This window comes from Lemur catta, chromosome 12 (assembly GCF_020740605.2).
Source record: "Lemur catta isolate mLemCat1 chromosome 12, mLemCat1.pri, whole genome shotgun sequence".
NCBI lineage: Eukaryota > Metazoa > Chordata > Mammalia > Primates > Lemuridae > Lemur > Lemur catta.
In genome coordinates this window covers 85,255,414-85,277,319 of record NC_059139.1, presented here as the reverse complement: position 1 = coordinate 85,277,319, position 21,906 = coordinate 85,255,414, and the positions used below count along the sequence as shown (strand labels likewise).

General features: G+C 33.6%; 1 pseudogene; it reads left to right on the top strand.

The window, feature by feature from the left end:
- Positions 1-18,541: 18,541 nt before the first annotated feature.
- LOC123648743 lies at positions 18,542-18,659 on the top strand (annotated as a pseudogene).
- Positions 18,660-21,906: the final 3,247 nt, after the last annotated feature.

Sequence of the window (21,906 nt, the reverse complement as noted above, 5' to 3'; positions counted from 1 at the left end):
CTGAGGCAGGATCTTGCTCTGTTGCCCAGGCTAGAGTGCAGTGGTGTCATCATACCTCACTGCAGTCTCAAACTCTTGGACTCAAGTGATCCTCCTGCCTCAGCCTCCATAGTAGCGGGGACTACAGGTGCATGCCACAACGCCCACCTAATTTTTCTATTTTTTGTAGACACCTGGTCTCATTCTTGCTCAAACTTGTCTCAGACTCCTGGTCTCAAGCACTCCTCCTGCCTCGGCCTCCCAAAGTGCTAGGATTATAGGCAGGAGCCGCTGCGCCCAGCCTGATTCTTATTTTTAACTGTTGCTTTATGGTTATCATGACAAAAATCATGTGAGAGTTTTGTTAGTTATCTGTTTTGAGCAATATCTGCAATAAAAACTATGAGGAAGACATTACAAGAAAGGAAAGGGACATTGCATTGGAATTTCATGCATTTGAGAACTCTAGTAGAGAAGTGATTGTATTTGGATGGAAGGGGCTTTCTTGCTGTCCTTTGTGTTGCTTTAATGTGGGTGACATTTTATTCCACCTTACTGTAAAAGTAAATCCTGTTAAAATGCATGCTATTAACCTCTTACAACAGAGTAATTTCCACATATATCTCTCATTATCATTCTTTCTTCTATTCTACTTTTAATTACATAAGTCTTGTCACTTTACCCCAGATGCTTTTCTCATTCTCGTTTGTAGTACCAGAAGACAAGAAAAGGAATCGTATGGGAGGTATTTAGTCAGGATCTATGACACCAGACAATTATCTGTATAGAGATATTTTTTTATATATGATAAATTAGACACCTTTAAATAATGTCCCTTCTTCACCTGTTTGAACTTTCATCATAAAATGTTATTCTTTTATTTTAGCCTTAGTGAATTTTACATAAAGAATAGTTATCCACCAGCTCATTTTTTTACCTTTACCAAAGCATACATGTTCTGTGAATAAAACAGAGAATAGCCCTGGGCACTCCTGAATATCCAAGCAGCACTTCTTCTGTGAAAAGGACCATAACTTTATGATCTCCTTCATACAAGAAACACCCTTGGTATCGATATGCAGACTGGATAATCTTGAACTTATGTGTAATTTCAGTTGAGTCCTTAGGGATCTGCTTGCCTAGAAGCTTTATGCCTTTCCATTTCTTGCATGTGATTTCTTAATGCACTGCAGTCAAGGGAAAGCATTTCTCAAATGTTAGCCACATTAAAATGTGAACAAAATTGAGCACTAAAGTCTAGTCTCTGGTGCATCTTTTTTCAATTTTTAAAGCATATGCAGATCTGTTAAATTCTCATGAGACAATTTTCTGAATGCAAGACCTTTGAGCATATTCTGTTTTGCATGCACGTATAATCTTTCAGATGAATCAAGGTGACAGTTTGCAAATACATCAGTAACTAATGCTAGGTAAACAAATTATTTAGTTGTGCATTTATTACTCCATAGTTTTCAAGGATTTGTAAACTTTGGCAAAACAAATGTGTTCTAATTGCTCTGGACATGACTTCTTAGATGCTAGAAATTCTGAGATTATAAAAGAAAAGACATTGTACTCAAAGATGAAGTTTAATAAAACTGAGAATCAGAACTCAAGAATTAGAACAACTCTGACAACTATGGGTTCTAGAAAGGCGTTGGTTTCTCTGTTACTGTAACTTGCTCTTTCTCCAGGTTTGACCTGGGACATGATGAGGTGAGATGTAAGACAAAGACAGATAGCAGAAGAGCTAGTGCAATCCTTCAGTAAAGGACATTTATAGTTGCCTTGGTTTTCCTCTTCCATTTGAAGTAGAAGGACCATTTGGGATGAATTGTTCTCAACCTTAGTGCTCCCAATTCATGTTGCCTCTTTTGAGGAAAAAAAAAAAACAGAATTTAATCATTGTTTTGGTTATGTACTGAGGAAAGGCTGCTTTGGAGAAGATGAAAAAGATTGAACATACACGTTTGAGAATGAAATTCTGATAACAGGTGAAGTTTGTCATTATTTTTCTAAGAAATGTACATATTGGAGAACTGCTTTCAACTTGCTCAGAAACTGCTTTTGTGGAGGTATGCAGTAGTTATCATGTGATTTATTTTTCTTTTCAAATATATCTAATCTGAACAGGTGGTAGAAATTGTCTCTGTTGAAAAGATTTCTATTTAAAAAATGAGGTCAAGCAAGCAAGGTAACTGCTGCATCAATCAAAACTCTATTGTTTACCCTCTTTAATTTTCTCATAGACGGTAAGAAGAAAATAACTATGAGGTAGATAGATACTTCTGAAGACCTTACCTGTCTTCTCACATTTGTTCCTACTGCTTAAAATGTATTAATATAACATTGTAAGCATGAAATCATATAAAATATAATTATCAAATAAAATTACTGTGACATAGCTTAAGTAGTGGGTTGTATCGATAGTGTAATTTATGCCCAATTCTAGAACTTCTTTTGCCCTTAACCAATAATGTATAATTTTTACTTTTATATTCACTGTGTAGGAGCACACTGGGTCCCCACATTTCTCATTTTCTTGTTCATTATCCTAGAACCATACTATAATTTGACCTGTAATTACTAACATAGGTCTTATCTTAGATTTTCCTATCCTTAGAAACTTAGAAATTCTGAGAAATACTGTAATCACAGTCTCTTGATGGCTCCCCACTTGAAGGAAAGTTTTCCATTAAGGTGCTAAAAGATTATTTTATCAATATTAATGCTACATTGATTGTATAAAATAAATTAGTTGCCATGCATTAGGGATAACAGATAAGAGCCACATGTAGTAAGTATTATAGTTGATGCTGAAATAAGTAGGAAGACAGAAAGATGAGTCTATTCATTATAGTCCTGTAGAGAACCAAGGAGCTCTATTTTTCATAGGATAGTATGAAAATTATTCCCAGAGATATTTATGCACATCATTCTCTCACGTGTATAACACAATATACAATGATAAAATTATTTATATAACATAACATACTATGCTGTGAAGTTCTTTAACTTTTTACAACCTGATAGAAATACTAAATATTAATAATTTTCTAAAACATTTTTCATAAGCATGCAATTAATAATTTTCTTTCAAAGTTATTATCTTCCTCTGATCTAAAAATATTTCCTCTCCTCTGGCTTTTTTTCTCATAGAATTCATATTGTAATTGTCCTCCTTCTACATAAAAATTAAAATATATATATTAAAATCCAGGTGCATACTTATGGTTTGGTGCTGTTTCACTCTTATTTGCAGATGTACAGCTATCTTTTTAGCCAGCTGTGTGCACAACATTCAGCCTGATTGCTCACATAACTGCCAAAATATAAAATCATCTTTGATTATTTTTCCAAATTATTATCCCAAATAAGACTGGTATTAATGCAGAGCTTGTTATTCCCAAAGAGTTTTTTCCATAGTCAGATTTTGACAATATTAAAATTCCTCATGTGAAATCAGTATCTTTTACCAGGTAGTTTCTACCCATTTAACCTACTTGAAGTCACCTCAGTAGTTCTGGTTAACTGAGGAAAGATTGTTTTGTATCCCTCTAAATCCTTCACTCCTGGTTCACTGATAAGCTATAATTGCCTGAATGTCCTACTGCAAGCATTTCTTTCCTCTCACTTCATCTACGATAATGTACTTGCAGTGTCACACCTACTAGGACACAGGGCTTATGTCTGGCTCCATTTCATTCTATTATGTTTCAGCTATTGCGCTGTCTGAACGAATGCAGAAACTTCCTTCACAATAGTTCCTTTGTTTCTACATGGAACATTTTTATCTACCACTATTTCTTCCAAACTTTACACAGTTGACCGTTGAACAACACAGGGATTTTGGATGCCAACCCTCTGCATAGTTGAAAATCCATGTATAACTTTTGACTCCTCAAATACTTAACTACTAATAGCCTACTATTGACTGGAAACCTTACAAATAACATAGTACATATTTTGTATGTTATATGTATTATATATGTATTCTTATAATTAAGTTAGAGAAAAGAAAATTTTCTTAAGCAAACCATAAGGAAGAGAAAATATATATTCATTAAGTGGGAGTGGATCATCATAAAGGTCTTCATCTTTGCCATCTTCACATTGAGTAGGCTAAGGAGGAGGAGGAAGAGGAGGGATTGATCTTGCTCTCTCAGGGGTGGCAGAGGTGGAAGAGGTGGAGGAGATGAATGGGGAGGTAGGAGACCCAGGCACACTGGGTGGGTGCACCTTTATTGAAAACAAATACAAGTATAAGTGGACCCTGGCAGTCCAAACCATGTTGCTCTAGGATCAGCTGTACATCCTTGTGTTTCAAATATTTCTCTTAGAAAAAAATATATTGTTTTATTTTTTTATAGTTGTATTACTTAAAGCTTTAACATGGTGATTGCTGTATTTTCCTGTAGAAATGAATCTATATAAATTCTTTACATTATATGCTTCATGTTTTTATGTCCATGTGTCTTACTTTCTTTTTCCATATCATCTCTCCAATAAAAGATGTTTTGGATATAGAAATTTATTTAAACATTTTGTTTTCCTCCTTTGTACTATTTTTAGAGTGATACAACATGTTTTTGTTCTTTACTTATTCCCCTAGAAATTATAAAATGAGTATTTGATTTCTTAAACTCTAAATTTAATTACTGTTTATTTTCTGCTTCAATCCCTTTGTGACTTACATTTATTATTGCCATAAATTTTAATTCTATTTTTCAAATTTTATTCCTACCTCATGTTTTCAGATAATCAGTACTTAATTATATTTACTACCAGTTTACTACTGACTTTGCCCCTCAGTCTTTCTTGACTTCTAAAATCTTCAGGTTGGTAAGAAAATACAGCCTTCAACAATCTTGTAAAATTTACATTTTATTTCCTGAAAGAATCTTTATTTGGTTCATATTCTTGAAATAGATCTTTGCCAGAAATTAATTTATTGGTTGGTTATTATTTGTTTCATCACAAAAGGAAATATCATTTCTCTGTCTTCTGGCTTCAGTTGTTGATGTTGGGAAGTCAGTTCTCAGTCTTGCTACTTTTTGAAAGTAATCTCTCTTAACTATTTTGGCTTTTTCCAAGATTATTATTTTTGTCTTTTGTGGTTTGACCTTTTACTGTACTGTGTCTGGGTATGAGTTTCTTTATATTTATTTTGCTTGGGATTTTTATTATTTATTTATTTATTTTTGATTCTGGAAAATAAAATTTGATTGAGGTCTTTCGCCAGTTCTGAAATCTCTCAGCTAAGAGCTTTTCTAATATGGCTTTTTCCCAGTCTCTCTATCATCTCCTTCTAGACCTTTGATAAGACAAATGTTTGGTGTATTTTATATTTGCATCTCTTACATTTCCTTCATATTTTGTATCTTTTATCTTTCTGTCTTATATTCGAATTATTTTTCCACCAATTCTCTGTTCAACTGTATCTAATATAATATAAAAATATTCACTGATATGCTTGAAATGGATAATTGTAGGTTTAGTGAAGGGGCTGTTTACAAAGATGCAATGAGGGTTAAAAAAAACCAATAAGGGATGGTCACATATTCTGGCGTACCCCTGGTTCAGCAGTGGCAGGAAGCACCTACCATCCCTAGGCCTTAGGGAGTGAGTGAAGAGAGTTACAAAATTCTAGCAAGACCCATAACTACAGGAGGGGCTGCCATGGCCCAGCAGGAAAGGAGCCAGAACTAAGTGCCCAACCTCCATCTTTTCCCCAGATCTGATCCCTTAATGATCTTCCAGTGATTTCCAAATGACCAGACCCAACTGAATGACATGGAACAATGAAGCCTGGAACAAAGAGCAGGGTGGAGATGGTGGAGAGGACATTTGGAGGTGCTAAAGGAGAATATCTCACTCAAGTGTATGTTTTAATAAAGTAGTACCACTAAGACTAAATCAAACATACATTCATCCCTCAGTATTCATGGAAAATTGGTTCCAGAACCCCCTGTGGATACCAAACTCAGTGGCTGCTAGAGTTTCTTATATAAAATGATGTAGTATTTACATATAACCTATGCACATGCTCTGTTTACTTTAAATTATCTTTATATTACTTATAATATGCACTACAATGTAAATGCTTGGTAGATAGTTGTTATACTATATTGGTTTTTATTGTATCATTTTTATGGTTGTATTGTTTTCTTTATTTTTTTATTTATTTTTGAATGTTTTCAATCTTCAGTTGGCTTAATCCTCAGGTATAGAGGGCCAACTGTACTACTTCTTAAACATTATGTTTTCAAAAAATGTCATATGCAAGCCCATTACATTGCAAAAGGAGAAATTTTAAAATGTTTCCAGAGTTCGTGTAAAAATACCAGCAACACAATTTCTCCTGAACATGTACTCCAAAATGACTTCAGACATCTCTTCTTTTTCTTTTGTGGGTCTAGAAGCTCGATTTCTTACAAAACTTTAGGGTATATCATAATCAGAGACATATTAAGGGGGAATATGTAGCAATAAATGTTCCTAAATAAAAAGCTTTATGTGACTTATGTATTTAATTTGGTTTCTTTTCTACTAGAAATATTTAGTGTTATATTTCATATCATGAGTGATAGAACTATTATTCAAATATATTAAATCATACAGCTCTGTTATGGAAGTATGACGACAGAGGATCATATTGGGCTCATTGACACATCTTGTTAAAAAGTGTATGTGAAATAATAGGCACAATTTTCCACCCTATGGAGCTGGAAATCACAGAGTAAGGAAGGCGCATGCGAGATGATGCAGGGATATTAGAATCTAGATTTCTCATGAGAACAATGGAGTAACAATAGCGTGTTCTGCCTTCTTTCTTCATCAGTTGAAATAGTGCTAGTTTCTAAATTTCTTTCGTCAAATTTTTAATTTAACCCATTCTGTGTTTTGTCTTTAAAGTACAGAAAAAACAATTAGAAATGAAGAAAAAAACCAAAAATACATGTCAAGCACTACTATGTTAGGCTTGCTTGTATTTAATTCAACTTAGCACAACTTGAAATCCCTCTACCCTCATAACGTAAATGACCTAAATGCTTTCTGATTTAATGCATATGATTCTGAATCCCATCCCCCAAATTCTCAATTCCCTTTGAAACCTGAAGAAATTATGTGATCTTAATGCGTATCATGGTTTAGTATAAGGAATCTTTTCAATAACATTGTAATGTTACTTATTCACACTGTGTTAGGAATCTCAGTTTGTTTTTCATATTGTTCCTAGAGATAGAAGGTTTATTTGTTCAAACAAATGCCCTGGTCACCTGTTGATCTTGATTTACAGATACCCTAAGGTACTAGTTCCTCCAGACTTCCTCAGCCAGGTGTGCAACAGTGCTTGGAATTACTGCCACTAATGTCATTGTGAACATGGAAAATACCTCTTAAAATATTAAACACAAGTATATTAGTACTCTCATATTACAATTGTCTACATAGCTCTGAAAAAAACCCTGAAAGCATGGAATTTAGGACAAAGAAATGTGGATGCGGGTGACTTATAGAGGCAGTTTTGATTACAACCTACTACTTTGGATTAATGTGCCTAAACTAGACTCCAGAAAGAGGGGCAGGTCTGGTGTCTGGTGAGAGTCAGCCTCCTGGTTTTAGACAGCTGCCATTTTGCTGTGAGAGACAGAGAGATTTCCTTGGCTCTTCTTAGAAGGTCACTAATCCCAACATGAGGATCCTGTAACCTAATTACCTCCTTAAGGCCCATTTCTAAATACCATCACATGGAGGATTAGGGTTTCAATATATGAATTTGGGTGGACATGAAAATTTGATCCATAGAACTTGGTTATTTGGATACTATATTAACTTATTTTATATAATTTGTCCTAAAACTGTTCAAGGGTAATATAGTATAGCTTTAATAAGTTATTTGGTTTTGATTCACTCTTCTTACACGATAGTTAAAATTATCACCTAATTTCCTGTACAGAGGAGGAATGAAGAAAGATCAGTTTTGTCATTAGTTACCTTGACTTTGTGCAGAAAGAGATTTATCTTTTTGTACTTGTTTCTCCATTAAAGTGGAAAGACAGAGTATTCTGTCTTAGTGTAAGCTAATTAATCTAGTACAACATTTTTAAAAAAATCAGTTAGCAATACGAATTTTCTACACAATCTACTCCCATTAGAATATATTGTTAGAGATATTTTGTGGCAAGTGCATTCATGCACATCCTCTGTTAATTATGCTCAGTGATGGTGAATCCAGTGACATTTGAGTCCATTCTTTACTGATGTAAAAAGGAAAAATCGATTTTCCCAAATCTTAATACAATTCGGCATAAATTAAAATTATATAAGGTAAACTATTTAGGCACCCATTATAATGTCCCATGCTTTAGAATTAGGTGTATCTAAGAAAAAAGGCCATATTTTATTAATTCGTTTTTTACATTTTTAATGATGTATGATGTTTATACATATTTCTGGGGTACATATGATATTCTGAAGATCAAATTAGGGTAATTGGGATATCCATCACCTGAAACATTTATCATTTCTTTGTGCTGGGGTCATTCCAAATCTCTTTCAGCTATTTTGAAATATATAATAACTGTTAACTGTTGAAATACATAATTACTGTTAACCTACTGTGCTGTTGAACACAAGAACTTATTTCTTCTGTCTAACTATATTTTTGGACCTAATAACCAACTTCTCTTCATCCTTTCCTCCCTCCTACCCTTCCCACCCTCTCTTAATACTCTCATACTTTCTGCCCCCATGAGACCAACCTTTTTTTAGCCCCTACATATAAGTGAGAAAGTGAAATATATGTCTTCTGTGTCTGGCTTATTTCATTTTATATAATGGCCTCTGGTTCTATCCATGTTGCTGCCAATGACAGAATTTCATTCTTTTTTATGGCTGAATAGTATTTCATTGTGTATACACACCATATTTTCTAAGTGATAGACATTTAGATTAATTCCTTATCTTGTGCTGCAATAAACATGGAAGTGAAGGTATCTCTTTGATATACTGATTTCCTTTCTTTTGGATATACATCCAAAAGTGGGATTGCTGGATCATATGGTAGCTCTATTTTTAGTTTCTCAAGGAGCCGCCATACTGTTTTCCATTGCGGCTATACTAATCTAATCTACATTCCTACCAACAGTGTATCAGAGTTACCTCTTCTTCACATCCTCATCCAATTTATTATTTTTTGTCTTTTTGATAATAGGCATTCTAACGATAGTGAGATGATATCTTGTGATTTTGATTTGCATTTTCCTGATGATATGTGATGTTGAGTCTTTTTTCATATACCTGTAGATCATTTGTATGTCTTCTTTTGAGAAATGTCTATTAAGATAATTTGCCCATTTTTAAATTGGATCAGTTGGGGTTTTTTTGTTTGTTTTGTTTTTCTGTTAAGTTGGTTGAGTTCATATATATTCTGGTTATTAGTCTGTTGTTGAGTGGATAGTTTACAAATATTTTCTCTCATTCTATAGTTTGTGTCTTTACTCTGTTAAATGTTTCCTTTGCTATGCAGAAGCTTTATTACTTGATATAATCCTATTTTTCTATTTTGCTTTTATTGCCTGTACTTTTGAGGTCTTACTCAAAAAATCTATGTCCTGAAGGATTTCCCCAATGTTTTCTTCTAGTAGTTTCATAGTTTCAGATCTTTCATTTGTCTTTAATCCATTGATTTGACCTTTTGTATATGATGAGAGATAGGAAACTGGTTTCAGATTTCTAAAGCTGGATATATAGATATCCAGTTTTTCCGCACCACAGTGCATTGAAAAGACTGCCTTTTCCTTGAAGTATGTTTTTGGTCCTTTTGTCAAAAATGAGTTGGCTGTAAATGCATGGATTTATTTTCGGGTTTTATATTCTGTTCCACAGGTTTATGTGTTTTGTTTTTATGCCAGTATCATGCTCTTTTGGTTATTATAGCTTTGTAGTATATTTTGAAGTTAGGTAGTATGATGCCTCCAGCTTTGTTCTTTTCTCTCAGGATTTCTTTTAGCTATTAGAGGTCTTTGTGGTTTCATGTGTGTTTAAGTGTTATTTTTTTTTCTATTTCTATGCAGAACATCTTTGATATTTTGATAGAAATTGTGTTGAATATATAGATCACTTTGGATAGTGTGGACATTTTAAAAATTTTAATTCTTCCAGTTCATAAGCATGAGATATTTTTCTATTTGTGTTGTTCGCTTCAATTTCTTTCATTAGTTTTTACAGTTTCATTGTAGGTATCAAGATCTTTCACATCTTTGGTTGCATTTACTCCTAGCCATTTTATATATTTTTGTAGCTATTGTAAGTGGGATTGCTTTTTGATTTCTTTTTCAGAGTGTTTTCTGTTGGCATATAAAAATGCTACTGATTTTTTGTATGTTGATTTTATACTCTGCAATTTTACTGAACTCATTTATCAGTTCTAACAATTTTTTGTGGACTTTTTATATTTTTCTAAATATATGATCATGTCTTCTGTGAACAGGATAATTTTACTTTCTTTCCAATTTGAATGTTCTTTATTTCTTTCTCTTGCCAATTGCTCTGGCTAAGATTTAAAGTAATAAAAGTGGTGAAAGTGGGCATCCTTCTTCCAGATCTTAGGCTGCAGGTTTTCAATGTTTCTCCATTCAGTTATTATGTTAGCTGTGGGTTAGTCATATGGCCTTTATTGTTTTTAGATATGTTCCTTCTATATTCAGTTTGTTCAGAGTTTTATCATAAGGGAAGCTGGATTTCATCAAATGTTTTTTTAGTATCTATTGAAATGATCATATTTTTTTTGTCCTTGATTGTGATGATGTGATGTATCATGTTGAATGATTTGCATATGTTGAACCATCCTTGCATCCCTGGGATGAATCTTATTTTAAGGTACATGTTTTAACATTATATGTCTCTTTCATGGCAATCAACCTTATAATCAATATGAAAATGTAGTAATTTTGTCCTTCTAACCCTTTGTCTCATAATTTATTGCTAACTATATACTGTGCCATATAATGAAAGAAAAGTTAAAATTGAGGATATAGAATATGTTATTTCTATTGGTGAATTCTGTGCCCAAAGAAAAGAAAGTTTTAAAACTGAAAGTCCAGACAGATGGTATTTTGAGGGGTACTAAATCTACTGGGTAAAATGACATAACTATATCAAACAGGATCATGGAGGATATAGTTCATTTTTCACATACTTTAATATCAAAAAACATAAAGTTATTGATACATATGATTTATAGTATCCTTTATTTTCAGTATTTCTCCAATCATCAGTTTCAAGAAATTTTTCTACAGCGCCAATGTCAGATAAGGTATTTCACTAGCTAATTAACAGTACCTTCTTTATGAATAATCTATTATTTCTTTCATTCTAGGATATTACAAAAATACTATAAATAGCCTAAGCACTACATAGTTATGGAGGAACAGGTTCTAAGCTTGCTTAAAATATCAATAGAACAGAACCATAATATGTTACAGAAATTGAAAATAATAATCACTGATACCTCAATAAAGTGTTATTAAAATGACACATATACCAGAAAAACATTCCTGTAAAATATATATCCAGTTTTCAAGAACCCAGGGGAATATTGAAATATGAGAAGTGTATATGTTGAGATTATGAAGTTTTTTAAATAGCAAGTTCTTTTAATGATCTCATTGGATTAACTTTTAATATCAACAATATTGAGGCCTTCCATTCACAGTTCTTTTTGCTTTGATAAAGTCTGCTTGGCAAAGTTTATAGTTAAGTTGCTAAAAGTGCACACCATTTTAAAAGCTTCTGAGCCACATTTTTAGATGATTAAAAATAGATGTGTTGGTGAAATATTGATAGGACCTTTTGGTTCACACAACTATTTCCCCAGTGTTCACTCTTCCACTATCTTATGGAAGGTTTTCCAGTATTTTCAGGATTCCTCAGAGGAAATAACTTTGAGAATGAGAAGTTTTGGAGAATGCTTTTAACTGACACATATTTTTCACTAGTGAAATTGATCTTTCAACCCTTTAGTAAGATTTTTTTCATCAAGATATTTCTGTAGTTCTATAGCTTAGAAGTGTTCCTCTCTATTGTCTACTTATAAAAAATCAATCTTATCTCAATAGGAAATTAATAAAATGGATTTAAAAAATTTGTTTTTAAATACTCCTTTATTTTTCCATATTTTCTCTAGTCTCTCCTATTAGAATTACAATATGCCCTCTATGTCTAAAAATTAATTTGGGTACACTTGACCATCTTCAAATCTAAACAATAAACAGACAAAATATAACTTCCGAAGTAAGAGCATGGCATTAGGAATCCAAAGATTCACAATTATTTGGAGTTGTTACTTATGCGGGTAACTTTGCCAATGCTCCCATCTGGTAATTTTCTCCAGCTACCTGTTGGATTCTCTTCTGGGAATTATGAGGAATCTTGTACAGAACAGTGAGTGTCAAAATTGGCCCCAAACTTTAATTTCCTAACTAAAATTTTGTTCTTTCAAATCACTTTAACTCTAGCTGCTCAACTTTTACCTACTAGTTGTACGAGGCTTCCAGATGATATTTCATGCCAAAATGTTTGGAAACCAGAGTAGGGTGAATATTGTTAGCTGATTCACTCGCTCACGTTTTGTGACACAAGCAGCAGGAACTGTTATTGACGTTATTATATAATGAATTTGAGAGATATGTTTTAATCAATCATTAGTGTAGATTTAAAAAATATTACTAATGAAGTGGATACCACTGTATACTAGGTATGAGACTCTAGTTTCACTTTGTTCACGTTCATAACGTATATATCAAATAATAGTTATAGAGCATGTATAGGGCTATGAAAAATGCTGTATTAAATGTGGTTAGGACATTTTCTCATGTATAGATTTACTGATATAAAATCAGCAAAGGCACTATATTAATTATCTTCTGACTTAATCTATGCTAATAGTTAATATAGACTGTTAATAATTCATATAAAATCTTAGTGTTACCTCTTATCTATATATTTTTAACATAAATTAAGCATATTGGATTAGTTTCAACACTTGTTCCTTTCTCCTTTCCTCTCTCTCTCTGTTCCTTCCTTCAATCATTCAACAGGCATTTATCAAGTGCCTTTTATTTGTTTATGTAAGAAATACCTAATAAACAATAAAAAATGAGACCATGCTAGATGTTAATTCAGTCTAAATTTAAAACACAAATTGCTTACAATATGGCATAGATTGTTTAACAAAACCTGAGGCAAAAATGAAATATTTTGGGGGTTTCTACTTTAATAATTATATTACTTATATGCCCCCAAATAAGAGTACTAAGAATTCCAGCAATGTTATCTTTAACTAAAAATCATATCATAATCATCCCCTCTAAGTTTTATTGATTGCTTACTATTTATTAGGAATTGAGTTAAATGGTTAACATGTATGTCCTTATTAAATATTCGTAACAACTCTGTGAGTCATATACTAAAATACTCCTTATTTTACGAATTGAAGCAATGGAGGGAAAGAGGAAAATCTCTTTTCAGGCTGAATAATATTTCATTGTATGTATGTACCACTTTTTCTTTATCCATTCATCTCTTGATGGACGTTTAGGTTGTTTACATATCTTGGCTTTTGTAAATAGTGCTGCATTGAACATGGGAAAGCATATATTTCTTTGAGATCCTTATTTTCATTCTTTTGTAAATCTATCTGTAGATATATGTATATCTATCTCAAAAAGAATGGAAAACACACACAGAGATGAAATTGATGAATTGTATGATAATTCAATTTTAATTTTTTGAAGAAATTGCATACTGTTTTTCATAGCAATTGCACCATTTTATATTTCCACCATCAGTGCACAAGAGTTCCCAATTTGTCAGCATCCTTGCTAATATTTTTTATAATAACAACCTTGGAAAATGTGAGATAATATCTCATTGTGGTTTTGATTTGCATTTCCCTGACAATTAATGATACTGAGCATTTTTTCTCAAAAACCTTTTGGATATTTGTATCCTTCCATATGTGAAAATGTGGATGAACCTGGAGGACATTATGCTAAGTGACAAAACCAGTCACAAAAAGACAAATACTATATGATTCCATTTGTATAAACTATTTAATATCTAAAATAGAAACTCAGCAGAAACAGACTATAAATGGTGGTTGCCAGGGATGGGAAGAGGGGAAAATGGACAGTTGCTATTCAAATGGGTATAAAGTTTCAGTTATACAAGATGAGCAATTTCTAGAGATCTGCTGAACAACCTTATGCTTAACAATACTGTATTGTATACTTAAGATTTTGTTGAGGGCAAATCTCATGTTAATTTTCTCATAAAAAAAAGAAAGAAAAAAGAAAAGAAAAAGAAGGAAGAGAAGAAAAAAAACAAAAAAAAAAGGAAAAGAAAGGTAAAGAAAAGAAAAGAGAGAAAAGACAAGAAGAAAAGAAAAGAAATAGCTGAATACCTTTCCTGGTTTTCTACATCATGTAAGTGGCACAGTGACTGCTTAGGCAGTCTGAGATCAGGGTATATGTTCCTGAGACTGCATTACACTGCTTCATGTTTGGGTTAATACAGAAACTTCTACTTTCTCACCCATTTACTTAAGCACTTTCTGGTCTGTCTGAACTATTTCTTAGATGCTCTGTTGTGTATACTTTTGATGGAAATATGTTTTGCATATTTTCAGGAGATGCACATGTTTAACATGATAACGACTGCTTGATCCTTTAATCATAAAACTTCTTCAAAAGCCTCTTCCACTCCCCCTGTGAAATTTATAATTAAAATAAAACACAGAGCTGCTACAAAAATGGATTATTACAGCACAATTTTTAAAAGTGACATTTTTCAAATTATTTTGGTAATCCCAGTTTTCTTTATGTTCAGAAAATGTAATCTTGGCTGGAGGCCAGTTTTTTCTTTTCAACAAAGTAAGACAAAGTTTTACCAAAAATATCTAAAATTGTATTTTACTTTTCTAAAGTATGTGCGGTTTTGGCTTTTCCCATCCTTGATTGCTAATTTCTTATAGTTTTAGATGGAAAATCCTCTCTTCTATCTTACCCCTTTTTTCCCTGTTTTATGGTCTCATATACTCTTGGTTTTTCTTTACTTTCTGAAAATAGTTTTTAAAGTGACAGTTGGTCATATTGTTTCTCAGTATTTTCTGCTGGCTAACCCTGAGACCAGTGAGTGCCGAATTGCAACCTTGCACTCTTTTGGAGAAGATATTCTGCTTTATTTATCTATACTCAGTGTTAAATGAACTATGTCCTTTTGCAATTCTGGGACACTCATAGTCAATGTATTATATTCTTTAGCACTAAAATGTGGTCTCAATTCTAACTGTTTTTATAGGAATGTTTATTTGTTTCATTTCTCTATAATTATTCTAAACTTTTTAAATGAGTAGCAAACACACTCATTAAGGTGAGTGTCTATGAGAAAGTGATTTTACACTTTGGTCTGGCAATTTTGTCTGTTACTTTAGGTAACTTAGGCTCTACTTGCCTGACCCAGATGAGTTCTTTCATGGCTTTCACCTCCCATGTCCATTTCTTTTCTGGGTTTGCGTAAGTGGGGTGTTTTATATGACCTTGGTGATGGAGGGGCTATGAGGTCCTCAGATTCGTGGGGAGAGGTCTGATCCCTTGGTTGATTCTGGTGTGGACGGACAAGCCTGACCCACTAATTGGACTCATGGCCACTTAGCTATGACTGGCACCACCCCTGGGCAAGGGTTGCAGAATGCTGAGATTGGAGAACTTTTCTTTTTCAGTGAAGGCCCTGCCACCTCCCCTGCTTAATTCAGCCCCATCTCGGCCACTTAGTCTTTACGATACGTATGCCCTCAGACAAGGATGCCACTCTGCAGTCTTCTCCTCAGAGGCAGGGTGGGTCTTGTGGAGCTATTTCCCTCCCCATGTGAAATGTGAAATGGGCAACCCCTTAACTTTTACATTTTTTAAATGTCTGTACAATTTTAAAAATTTGATGCTTTTCTATGAAAATACTATATTTTAGCAACCTTAAGATGCATAAATGTTTCTGAAGGACCATTATTTCAAATAAGTACATGTTTTAAGTTTTATAATTAAAATTAGCTACAAAGGTCACATGAATTAGGAAGTAAAAAAATCACATTATATGGACAATTAAAATTATGGACTTGTTGAGAAAATCCAGGTTCTTTTTTTAAATTAGGATTACCTGTTTTCTTTTCTGCATTGGAAAACACTAGAATGTAATGGCTGAGCACTGTTTCTTCATGAACTAAAATTCTAACTATCCATTTAATAGCTGTATGATCTCTAGAATGTTGCTTAAAATCTCTAATCTCTGCTTCCTTGCCAAAAAAAAAAAAAAAAAGAAAGAGTATGTTGACAGTATATACCTCATCGGGTAATTTAGAAGAAAAAGAAGATAATTTCTTACAATAGCAATTGGTATTTAATAATATTCAATAAAAAATTATCCTATGCATTCCTGTATTACTGATACATAGTATTAAATCCATTATTTCTAATCTTCAAAACTCACATTTACAAATAAAATCCATTGTTTATTCTATGACAAACTGTTATTAATATTACTTAATCAATGGTTTTACATACCATTTCTCTCATCAGGGAGAAAATTTATTTAACAGAAGTCAAAATAAACTCATATAAATTTCTGAAAGTATTTTATCTTAATCCATACTCTCTGTCTCATGCTATATCCATGAAAATATAATGAAGTCTTATTTCATGCTTTGCCAAGAGTCCAAAAGGAGAAAAGTATATTATGAAATAAACAGTTTAGAGTATGCACCCACCATCGCAGCCCGGTACCAGCAGCCCTTGCTGGTGCCAGCGCCATCCGTTCCTAAGGTCTCCCTTAGCCCATTTTAGCCTCTCTTCTAAACTGTCCTACACATTTCCATCACAGTGATTACTTTAAAACAGCAAATTTGGTCTCATTTGCACTTTGCTCTGAACCCAAATAGGGTTTCCTATTACCTTGAATGCAGATAAAACCTCTTAATGTGAAAGAATGAGTCTAGCATGGTTTGGTCTCTCTCCAGCCGTCACATTACACACTCATGTCTATAGCTCCACTGCGGTCTTGTCAGTCCCTCAATATTTCAGTACCCTTTTCTGGGACAGATATTTTACACTACCTGTTTTTTTTTTCCCCTCTCTCCTCTTCACCTGTTTAACTTCTATTTAACTCTTATTTATCCTTTGTCTGTCAGTCTAAATATCACTTACAAAATGAACTATTATTTGACCCACATAGATAGATCAAATTTCTTTCTCTTAGCACTATAGGCTCCTTATTTAGGAAAACTTACACAAATACAATTTTTCATTTCTTTGGTAATCACGTCATGGCTATCTTTCTGCCTTCACTGGATTATGAACCTTTTGAAAGAAAAAGCCATGTCTCTTTATAATTTCCATTTTCAACCATGCACCTGGCAAAAATGCACCTGGCAAAAAGGCAAACTAAGAACAGTGGTCAATTACCAGCCTCACCTTACTCATATTCTTAGTAGTATTTGACACCATCTTCCTGAAATAATGACCCTGTAACCCAAAACATCACATCCTTCTGGATTTCTCCCTACCTTTTTGAGAGTTCCTTCTCATATTTATGCTAAATTCTCCTCCTCAAATCTGTAAAATTTAAACCTCTAAAATTCAATATTCATCCAATTTATGTCCTTCTCTCTTTACATTCATTACCTGAGGATTTTATCATTTTTTTTTATTTCAGCTTATTATGGGGGTGCAAAAGTTCAGGTTATCTATATTGCCGATGCCCCTCCATCCCCCCGAGTCAGAACTTCAAGCGTGTCCATTCCCCAGACAGTGCGCAACACACTCATCATATAGGTATACACCCATCCCCTCCCCCCAACCCCACGTCTGTCTGATACCCAATTGGTGTTATTCCCAAATGTGCACTTAGGTGATGATCAGGGAAACCAATTTGCTGGTGAGTACATGTGGTGCTTATTTTTCCATTCTTGGAATACTTCACTTAATAGAATGGGTACCAACTCTTTCCAGGAGAAGAAAAGAGATTCTATATCACCGTTATTTCTTATAGCTGAGTAATACTCCGTGGTATACATATACCACAATTTACTAATCCACTCATGAATTGATGGGCATTAGGGTTGTTTCCACATCTTTGCGATTGTGAATTGTGCTGCTATAAACATTCGGGTGCAGGTATCTTTGTCATAGAATGTCTTTTGTTCTTTTGGGTATATGCCCAATAATGGGATTGCTGGATCGAATGGTAGGTCTACTTGAATCTGTTTAAGGTATCTCCATATTGCTTTCCACAGGGGTTGCATTAGTTTGCAGTCCCATCAGCAGTGTATGAGTGTTCCTGTCTCTCCGCATCCACACCAACATGTGTTGTTTTGGGACTTTTTGATAAAGGCCATTCTCACTGGAGTTAAGTGATATCTCATTGTGGTTTTGATTTGCATTTCCCTGATGATTAGAGATGTTGAGCATTTTTTCATATATTTGTTAGCCATTCTTATATTTTCTTTTGATCCTTTTCTTGGGGTAGCACTACTGTCCAATGAATGAGTGAGGACAGTACTGCTAATGCCTGCACAACACGCCCACATCAACTAGAGCAATAAGATTTTATAATTTTTAATGCTTTAAAAGGCAGATATATATGTGTATGCACATGTATAAATATACATATATATATTAATAACAGTTAAATGTATATTCCTAATTTCAACCTCAGTGATGAGTTTGAGTATCTCACATTGCCTATTCAACATCTCTTCTTAAAAACCTCCTATGTTACAAAGAATTTCCTTGATATTAAAAAAAAACCTCATATGCATTTCAAACTTCACGAACAAAAACCAAATCCCCAATTTACCAAAAATCTGATTCACTTCTAGCTTCTCACAACACCATAATCAAGAACATAAATTCTTGCTGAATATATTGAATAGTATCCTAAGAAACTGAATAGAAGTAGTGACAGTGGGCACTCTTGTCTTGTTCTAGTTCTTAGGTAGAATGCCTTCAATTTGTCTTCTTTCAGTATGATTTTGGTTGTGGGATTGTCATATATAGCTTTTATACTTCTGAGGTATGCTCTTTCCATGCCTAGTTTGTTGAGTGTTTTTATTATGAAAGGGTGCTGGATTTTGTTGAATGCTTTTTCTGCATGTATTGAGATGATCATATGGTCTTTGTTTTTGTTTCTGTTTATGTGGGGAAGCATGCTTATTGATTTGCATATCTTGAACCATCCTTTCTTCTCTGGGATAAAACTCATTTGACCCTGGTGAATTATCCTTTTGATGTGCTGTTTAATTCAGTTTGCTAGTATCTTGTTGAGGATTTTTGCATCTATATTTATAATGAATATTGGTCTATAGTTTTCTTTCTTTTTTTTAAAGATTAATATGATATTTTTTTACTTGATTCCAGAATATTATGGGGGTACAAGCACTTTGGTTACATATATTCCCTTTGCACTACCCTGTGGTATGTAGTTTTCTTTTTGGTTGTGCTCTTTCCTGGCATTGGTTCAAGGTGATACGAGGTTTAGAATGAGTGAGGGAGGATTTCTCCTTCTCAATATTATGGAATAATTTCTGTAGGATAGTTGCCATTTTTCCTTTGTAGGTCTGGTAGAATTCAGTTATGAATCCATTCGATTTGGGGATTTATTTTTGTTGGGAAAATTTTTATAACTGATTCAATCTTGGGGCTCATTATTGGTCTGTTCAGGATTTCTGTTTCTTCCTGATTCAGGATTGAGAGGTTGTGTGTTTACAGGAATTTATCCATTTGCTCTTAGTTTCCTAGTTTGTGTGAGTAGAGGTTTTTATAGTATTCACAAATGATATTTTGTATTTCTGTGGTATCAGTTGTAGTTTGTCATTTTTCATTTCTCATTGAGCCCATTTGAGTCCTTTGTCTTCTATTTCTGGTTAATCTGGTTAGTGCTCTATTAATTTTGTTTATCCTATTGAAGAACCAACTTTTCATTTCATTGATACTTTGTATTTGTGTGTGTGTGTGTGTGTGTGTGTGTGTGTGTGTGTGTGTGTGTGTGTGGTTTCCATTTCATTTAGTTCTGTTCTGAGCTTTGCTATATCATTTCTTCTGCTGGCTTTGGGTTTGATTTTAGCTTCTTTTTCTAGTTTCTTTAGATGTGACATTAGGTTGTTAAGCTGCAGTGTTTTCATCTTTTTGATCTAGGCATTTAAGGCTATGAACTATACTTGTAGGACTGCTTTTTCTGTATCCCATATATTCTGAAAACTTGTTCCCCTTTGAAATTCAGTACAAAGAATATTTTGATTTCATCTTAATTTCATCATTGACCCAAGGATCATTCAGCAGTAGGTTATTTCATTTCCATGACTTTTTTTGTAGATTTGAATGTTTCTCTTAGAATTTAATTCTAATTTTATTCCATTCTTGTCTGAGAAAATACATGGTGTAATTTCAAGTTTTTGAATTTGCGGAGACTTGTTTTGTGGCCTAAGATATGACCAATCATGGAAAATGTCCCATGTACTGATGAGAATGTATATTCTGTAGTTTTTGATTAGAATGCTCAGTAAATTTCTGTAAGTTCCGTTTGCTCTAGAGTACCATTTAATTCCAGTGTTTTTTTATTTTCTGCCTTGATGATCTGCCCCTTTATGTCAGTTGCATGTTGAAGTCCCTAGAAATTATGATGCCACTGCTTATTTCTTTGCTTAGATCTAGTAGAATTTGCTTTATGAATTTAGGACTTCCTGTGTTAGGTTCATATATACTTAGAATCATTACATATTCTGCTTGAATTCTTCTTTTACCATTATATAATAACTATCTTTTCTTACTTACCATAAAAATGTTATTGAATGGGCTTAGGAGTAGAATGGAGATGAGTGAGAAAAGAGTAAACTTGAAGATGGACCAATAGAAATTATTCAGTCCAAAGAGTGGAGAGAAAAAATAATTGAAAAAAAAAATAAACAGAGCCTCAGAGAACTCTGCAACCATATCAAAAAGTACAATTTTTGTGTCATTGACATCCTACGTGAGACAAGAAAGATACTGATGCATGAAAGATATTTGAAGATAGTATATTGGAAGACAATTTTTTCATGGCTCTTTCATGTTTCTGCTCATTTATGAGCATAATTACTGATGACCTTTGCTCTGGATTAAATTTTAAAGGATGTTTTATAGTGATAATCCTTGGAATAAAGAGGTAATGTCTGCCTCCAGAGAAGATGGCAGTTTGTTTCTGTTCAGTATAATAAACACAATGTTTCATCTGGGAGTTCCCTAAACTCAAGACTCTTTAGCTGTGCTGCAAATTTACTACCTTCACAGCTTCTCCTTGTTCTGGTGTTTATCACCCCTGTGAGACTTGAGGGCTGAGTGTAACTGGGTGAACATGAAGCTTATGCTGGTTGCTCTGCCATGAATAATAAAGAGCTTTTTCTCTGACCTAGGCATCTATGTCTTCTGCCAACATAAATGAACAATGGCAGGCTCACGTGTTATCTTGCAAGTAGGATAAAATATCAGAATATTTGTGGTTATTGACAAATTTTGGTGCTGAGGTTGTGTTGCTGACAGACATGGGTTTGTAGAAGGACAGGACAAGAGTCACCTCAGGTAAGGTTAGAGAATATGAGAAGACTGGTAGTGAATGTTCTTGACTAAGTAGTGGACGGCAGGGTAGGTAAGAGTACTTCACTGTCTTACCTGTCAATGAATACTTAGAGGCTGAACATCAAGTAGTAGGATTGGAACAAACAGCCCAAATAGTGCTTTGGTTCTTACTCTCCTCTGGGTGAGAGAAAGAATAGATGTTACTATGACAATAAGAAGACAAACCCCACAGCCCTAGCTGAATGGCAATGTGGAGGTAGCTGCT